Consider the following 8,308-nt stretch of genomic DNA (forward strand, 5'->3'; position numbering starts at 1 on the left):
GTGACCCCCCTGCAGTCCCCCTGGCTGTGTTCAAGCAGAGAGGGGCCAGCTGGGAGCAGGAAGAGAGGGGAGGAAAGTTCCTGGGCTGGTGAGGTGTGGCGGCCCCTGTGTGCTCCCAAGGCAGAGCCCCAGGACTGCTGGCCAGCTGAGCCTCAAGAGGAGGGAGTGCCAGCCATCTCTGCCTGGGCGCTAGAAGTGGGTGGTCATGGCTGTGACCCTAGGGCTAGCTGGTACGTGGGCCTGGTGGGGCCTGAGCGGTGCCGAGGGCTGGATTCTTCAGCACCCAGGCCTCCTGCCTCACAGAGCTCTCCTGGGGGAAACTGCACCCCAAGCTCCACCCAGACATGGCAGTCTGAGACTAGCAGAGGTGATCCTGGGGGAGCTCCGCTGCCCAGTCTGCCCTGGAGAGCAGGACAGGAGAAGCCAGAGAACAGACACACAGACCCACTGCACATGGGTTCCCTGGACACAGCAAGTCTTGGTTGAAGTGGTGACACACAAGGCCAGCCCCTGCTCTGGCGGGGCGCGGCTGCCCCAGGGACAGGGCAGGAGCAGGCACTCACAGCAGCGCTCAGGCACAGAGAAAACCCGCAAGGCAAACTCACAGGTGATCTGCAGGGCTGGGTGGGTGTGAGGGACACAGGGCGTGTGGCTGGTGCCCTGAGCCTGGAGCCCAGGGCCCAGAGCTCAGCCTGGACTGCCCAGCATGGATTTGTACCTCACTGCTGGTGAGTGGCCTTGGGCCCTGATTGCATCACCCAGGTCCCCCAGCTGAGACCCTGATGCAACTGACTGCCACTGTGCTGCGTGGCCTGGCCTGACCAAACTGGACTCTGTCCACCAGCCAGCCAGCCAAGTCTCAGAGTCTCCCTTGGCCTCTGTGCACAGCCTTGTGGCTTTGGAAACCACGTGGTGTCACCGAGTGCAGGTCCTCTAGCCACCGGGCCACACCTGGCTCCTGTGCTGGAGGTTTGGTTTCTGATCTGTCTTGTGTGTGAGTCGGGATCTCACCAGGTTGGGCTTGAACTCCTGGGCCCAGTGACCCTCCTGCCTTAGCCTCTAGTCATTGGGCTACAGGCATGTACTGGGCGTGGCCGGGGTGCATGTTTTTCCATGTAAAGTCAGGATGAGCCTTAAACGTGGCCCAGATCAACCAGTAGTATCTCTTTCTATTTTTTTTCCTTTTTTTTTTTTTTTTTTTTTTGGTACTAGGGATTTAACATAAGGGTGCTTTACCATTGAACCACATCTCCAGCCCATTTTAATGATTCTTTAATTTGTGTGTGTGTGTGTGTGTGTGTGTGTGTGTGTGTGTATGTGTGTATGGTACTGGGGACAAACCCAGGGCCTTACCTTTTAATATTGAGACAGGGTCTCCCCTGTTTTGCCCAGGCTGGAACTTGCAATCCTCCTGCCTCAGCCTCCTGAGTCTCTGGGATCACAGGCCTGTGTCACTCACCTGGCGAAACTTCCATTATTTTCCACATAGGTAACAGCAGGGCTGGGGGAGTAGCTAAGTGGGGAGACACTTGCCTCCAGGGAGTGAGGTCCCTGATTTCTTCTTGAACCCAAGGGTGGTTAACCACTGAGCCACATCAATTTGCTGCCCTCCCCTTTGAATATTTTATTTAGAGAGTTGCTAGGGCCCCACTAAGTTCCTGAGGCTGGCCTTGAACTCGAGATCCTTCTCCTGTGGCCTCCAGAGCAAGTGAGGGACTAGGTTTACAGTGTGCTCTACGCTCGGGGCCAGCCTGGCATGGGCCGGATTCTGGGTTTGAGCCCCAGTACCCAAAACAAAAACAAATGTATGTAACTAGGAAACTGCAGGCGTGAGCTGTCCCCGAGTCTGTCCTCCAGGTCCTGGGGTTGGGGATGCGCTCTGTGGTACCGTCCCCAAACAGCTCAAGATCTGGTTCCGTTGCTAGCACCACAGCCAATAAACAGAAGGGGTATGCTTCCATTCTGTGCCCCCCAGTGTAGCTGGCCTCTACCCCTCAAGATGAAGAGGACATTTCCCTGAGGTCTCCCCAGCACCTGCTAGAGTTCTGGTTGTTGGGTATAAGAAAGACTGTGTGGAGTTCAGCAAAAGGACCTCACGGGGAAGGTCACTCAGTTCTCCTCCATCTTCATCCTTTTCGTGCCTGGAATGTGGTGGTGATGGCTAGAACGGGAGCAGCTGCTGTGGGCAACAGGGCAGAGCCTCACACTCATTGTGGATGACGGGGAAACTCATCACGGCCCCAGGTAGCCCTGTGGTGCCAGCATTTTCATGAGGATGAAATAAATGGTCCTGGCCACTCTTACTTTGGATCCTTATCTCTTCTAGCCAGCAGCATACACATGTGGCACACACAGTGGAGAGGAGGCCTCACTCCCACCCAGCCTCCCAGTCTCAAAGGTCGCAGAGGCCACGGGCGTCACCCTGAGGGAGGCCCAGCCCCTCCAAGGCCGAGGCGGGAGCATCATCGCACGTTCCAGGCCAGGCTGGGCAACTTAGAGAGACCTCGTTTCAAGATAACATTACAAAGTGTTGGGTGCAGCTCAGTGATAGAGCACCCCTGGGTTCAACCCCCAGTGCCACTAAAAAAAAACTCCAACTCAAGCAGGGATGGGTGCAGCCCTCCACTATCCTCTCCGAGGCCCAGGTTTGACCCCAGTCTATAAACACATACACACAAAGCCGCCTTGCCACGGGGTCCAACAAGTCCTCTTGGGGGCATATCCCATAGAACTGACCACAGGGCCTTGAGCAGGCTCTTGTGCACCTGTGGCCACAGCGGCCCGGTTGGTCATAGCCCACAGCTGCCAGCCATCCCCTGTCCACCTGTGGAAGAGTGGAAAAGAAAACGTGGCCAGGTCTGGGCCTGATACATCCGTCATCCAGCCCGGGGAGGCTGGGGCAGGAGGACTGCAAGTTCAAGGCCAGCCTAGACAACTTAGGGAGGCCCTGCCTGCAAAGGAAATAGAAAGGGCTTGTGTAGCTTTTTGGTGGAGAGCTGGCCTAGCAGGGTGAGGTCCCGACACTGAAAGCAGCAAGGAATCTGATCCTCCCTTTCACAGTGCCTCTGTGAGGCAGGGATGGAAACACCATTGGTTGAGATTCCTCACTCTCTGTGAGGACAGGAGGAGCTCAGGCTTGAGGCAGGGGGTCCTTACCACACCAACTGAAGCTGTCCTATTCATGGCTGTGACCTCTCTAGTGCTGGTTTCCCTGAAGGTCAGACACTTTCAGCTTGGTGATGAACTTGAGTGAGAGTAACTCCAGTTAGATTCTCAGCCTTGCCTATGTGGGACAGTGGCCTCCTGAGATTTAGGGGTGGGGCTCTTTTTTCTCTTTTTGTTGCTGGGGTTTGAACCCTAGGTGCTCTACCACTGAGTATCCCCAGGCCTTTTTATTTTTTTTATTTTGAGACAAGGTCTTGCTAAGTTGCTGAGGCTGGCCTTAAATTTGTGATCCTTCCACCTCAGTCTCCTGAGTGTCTTGGATCACAGGACCCAGGGTCTTGTGCCCGCCAGGCAAGCGCTTTACCATGGAGCCACCGTCCTGAACGGCACCCTCAGTCTGAGGTACACTTTAAATGCTCCCTGTTAGCAATTCCCCATTTCCCCTCCCACCTCAGTGCACCTGTGGGTCCAGCTTCCTTTGGGGTCACAAATCTAGATGTGAGTCTGGCCCCTGGAGGGCTAGCAGAGCCAGTCCCCTGTTAGTGAGCAACTTCAGGAGCCCCACTTGTTACCAAAAGCTCTGTCCTTGTCCTCAAAGCCAATCCAATAACAAGGACATGGTTTTGAGAAAAAGGAAAAGGAAGGCTTATTGCTTTGCTAGCAAAGGAGAACACAGGGGACTCCTATCCCAGAGGCTGGGATTGTGCCCATCCACAGGAACAGGGACTTTTAAAGAGGTGATTCAGAGAAAATTGGGATTAGGGAGGAGAGGTCAGGAAGGAGAAGATGAGGGGAAAGGAGATCAGGGAGAAGTTTAGGAAAAAGAAGATCAGGGAGAAGAAGGTTGGGAAAAAGAAAAGAACATGCCAGTTTCAAAGCCACAGGGGACACAGTCACAGCATCTAGTAAACCCCTTTTACACCCCAGGGACCTTGGGGAGGGCGAAAGCAGAACTTGTGATGGGCCTTTTGATGCTGGTCCAGGTGGGAGCATTCCCGGAACAGCATGCAGAATCCCAGAGGAGTCCTGACCTGCAGGGCCCATCCTGAGACTAGGAGGGTCCCCAGGTCCTGGGGGCCAGAGAAGGTGGGGCTGTGGGATGGTGGTGCCAGCCACACAGCCAGCGCCCGGCTCCCCACCCCCACGGGCCTAGGGCTGGGCTCACTGTGCTGTTTAGCCAGGTTTCTGTGCTGGGATGAACCCAGAGCCTTGGGTGGGCTAAACCAGCACTCCCACCACCCCCACCCCAGCGGCACTCCAGCCCCTCCTAAGTCTGGCCCAGGATGTGGTTTGAACTCAGGGGCACTCCACCCCTGAGCCACATCCCAGCCCTATTTTGTATTTTATTTAGAGACAGGGTCTCACTGAGTTGCTTAGGGCCTTGCTTTTTTTTTTTTTTTTTTTGCTGAGGTTGGCTTTGAACATGTGATCCTCCTGCCTCGGCCTCCCAAGCTGCTGGGATTACAGGTGCACACCACCTTCCTAAGTCTTTTTTAGAGAATGAAGTATTCAAGTTCCTGGTGTCTTGGAGCTTAGACCCTGGAGGAGGGGCTAGAAAATAACAAGCAGAGTTTCAGCAACACTAATTCATGAAGAAGATAACCTAGTGATCATGCTACAGAGTTTCCATGGAAGGAACGTCACTGGTTTTTTTGGTTTTTGATACCAGGGATTGAACCCAGGGTGATTTACCACTGAGCCACATCCCCAGCTCCCCGCCACCCACCTTTTCTTTTTTTGAGACAGGGTCTCCCTAAATTGCTGAGGGTCTCACTAAGTCTCTGAGGCTAGCCTTGACTTGCGATCCTCCTGCTTCAGCCTCCGGAGCCGCTGCGATCTCAGCTGTACCCCATGGAGCCCTCCGCCACGCTAGCTTTCTGTTGGAGGTTAGCGGACATGACGATTGATTCTCCTCCCCATGAGGAAAGGAGCCAAGGAGGGACATCCAGAGAGGAGGGTGACTCCATGGTCACAGGTGTACTGGGGACCAACCTGAGGGGCTCAGGGAGACTGAGAGCCTTTTCCACTTACATACGGCCTGGGGTACATGTGGGGAGGGAGGGGAATTTTGAGGTTCGGCTAGGGAAGGCTCCTCGTGGCATCAGCTTCAAAAGGAACCAGTGTTTTTCAGGATGTCAGTCCTAGAAACCAATTTCTTTCCTTGGCAGGATGGTGGGGTGCCACCTGGGGAGTGCCTCCTGGGCTCTAGGTCAGGCTGACTCAGAGAGATCAGGCGGTGATTCTTGTTCTAAGGTGGAGGATGGCACTGCCTGTGTCCAGTTCTCCCTAATGCTACCCAGTGGTCCAGCCTCTGGTGCCACCCTAGCTTCACAGGCTCCTGGTCAGAACCTGACATGGGGAAGGGGCCTGGGGTGCAGTGATCTGCAGGGAGGGCTTCTGTAGCAGGTGGCCCTCAAGCTGAACTCGTGTGTTGACATTACTGGGTGACGCAGAGCCTGCCAGGTTGGGTGAGGAGGGAAGAAGCCAGGGGCTGCTTGTGGGCCCTGGTGTGGTCCAGGCCAGAGGGCAGACACCTGGTTCAGGGTGTGGCACACAGGCAGGGTGGCACTGGGGAGGGAGGCATGGCCTAATGGGCTATGGGGGGAACACTCCTGGGTAAGGCCTTGGGTGGGGTGCTATTGCCAAAAGATCGGTCCTTGTCCCTGGTGCCAATCCAATAACAAGGACAGTTTTGATTTTTTTAAATTTTTATTTATTTATTTATTTTTATTGGTTGTTCACAACATTACAAAGCTCTTGACATATCATATTTCATACATTAGATTGAAGTGGGTTATGAACTCCCAATTTTACCCCAAATGCAGATTGCAGAATCACGTCGGTTACACATCCACAATTTTACATAATGCCCTATTAGTAATTGTTTTTTTTTTTTTTTTTTGTTAAAGAGAGAGCGATAGAGGGAGAGAGAGAGAGAATTTTTCAATATTTATTTTTTAGTTATCGGCGGACACAACATGGTTGTTTGTATGTGGTGCTGAGGATCGAGCCCGGGCCGCACGCATGCCAGGCGAGCGCGCTACCGCTTGAGCCACATCCCCAGCCCCCTATTAGTAATTGTTGTATTCTGCTACCTTTCCTATCCCCTACTATCCCCCTCCCCTTCCCTCACATCTTCTCTCTCTACCCCATCTACTGTAATTCATTTCTCTCCTTGTTTATTTTCCCATTCCCCTCACAACCTCTTATATGTAATTTTGTATAGCAATGAGGGTGACAGTTTTGAGAAAAAAAGGAAAAAGAAGATTTATTGCTTTGCTAGTGTATGGAGTGAATAGTAGTTAAATAAGTATTAGGTATTGTATGGAGTGAATATTAACTTTAGGTAAACATGTTTTGATGTTGTGCTACAAGTGTGCAGTATGTTAGGTATAGATAATATTAACTTTAGGTAAACATGTTTTGATGTTGTGCTACAAGTGCGCAGTGTGTTAGGTATAGATAAGATAGTGATGAGTGCGAAGTGTGTTAAGTATGGATAAGGTAGTGAAAAACAAATGATGTAAAGGAAAAACCCCAATAAGATGTAAACAAGTTAGGCTTAGTATAAATATAAGGCACGGAGGACAGGCAGCACCTCTCAGGTCAGGCACTGACACCAGCCGCCTGATTGGTCCGTCCGGTCTCTGCTCCGCTGCTGCTGTGTGAGGACTGCTGTGAGAATAAACGAAGCATTGGAAAGACATCTCCGTGAGTCGGTGTGGTGTGTTCGTGTCGCCGGGGATTCTGGTCCGGGTAGGACACGGCCGGGGACCCGCCTGCGGTTGACCTCCGAGACCAAGGCCCGCTCCAGCTTCGGGAGCTGCTCGCGACAGCTAGCAAAGGAGAAGTACAGGGAACTCCTGTTCCAGAGGCTGTGATTGTGCCCATCCACAGGAACAGGGGCTTTTAAAGAGGTGATTCAGATAAAATGAGATTAGGGAGGAGAGATCAGGGAGAAGTAGAGGGAAAAGAAGATTTGGAAAAAGAAAAAAACATGTAAGTTTCAAAGCCTCAGGGGATATAGTCAAAGCATCAAGTGAACCCCTTGTTACAAGACCCTGTCTCAAAATTTTAAAAAATTATCTAAAGCCCTGGGGGTTGAAGCTCAGGGGTATAGGACACGTGGGTTCCACTCCCAGTACTCCTCCCCTTTCCAAACTTCTGACGCTAACAATTCCTCAAATTCCTGCTGGAACCACCTTCCTGTCCTGGGAGCTCTCTTGTTGGTGAGCTAAACATACCTGTTGCCCTCATTCTTCGTAAACTTGTATGGAAGTTCACGTTTCAATTTTTTGAAAATTACCCAGTGAAATCCCAGAGATGACTGGAGAGGCAGGAGTATCTCAAGTTTGAGAACAGCCTCTGCAATTGAGCGAGACCCCATCTCAAAGTAAAATAAAAAGGACTGGGGGGCGTACAGATTGAGTGGAAAGTAGAGGTTGAGGATTAGCTAGCATGCTCGGGGCCCTGGGTTCAATACCCAACGCTGCAAAAAAACAAAAATCAAAACAAAAGAGAACCCTGCTCCCTCAGAGGGCTCAGTAACTTCCAAAAGCAAATCTTTCCTGCCATCCTGACTCTCCTGGCCTCTTGGCCCTCTTCAATTGAACTTAAGACAGAAATCCCCTTGGCTTGTTTCCCCAGTCTAGGCACCTGGCTAGGTTGGTGGCCCTCACCACCTGCTCTGTTCTGGATTCTTACCACCTGACCTCCATGCTTGCCCTCAGTTGCAATTTTACCAGGTAGCTCTTGAGGACAGGGACTCCATCTCCACTGGGGCCAGCCCAGCACTTAGCTCACTGAATAAAGGAGGAATGAACGTGGACACGTGAGGGTGCTATGGCTGACCATGTGGCTACGGCACTGGGAGACACTTTCATTTGGAAAACACAAGTGCTGGGCAAGGAGACCTCTGTTTTCCTGCTCTGGTGTCCTCTGGCCTCCATCCAGGGTGGAGAACCCTGTGTTCTGGGGCCTGGAACATGAACTGAGTAAGCTGAAGGGCTTCCAGGAATGATCGCACGGGGTTCCTCCCTGAGCATCCTCCCTGAGCATCAGGCCACTAAGAGGCTGTCTTCTGCAGCCAGGAGAGGGCCTGGCCCAAGAGCCTATCTTCTGGAACTAGGTGTTTCCAGAGGCA

This window comes from Spermophilus citellus (assembly GCF_964194105.1).
Source record: "Spermophilus citellus genome assembly, chromosome: 3".
Classification (NCBI taxonomy): Eukaryota; Metazoa; Chordata; class Mammalia; order Rodentia; family Sciuridae; genus Spermophilus; species Spermophilus citellus.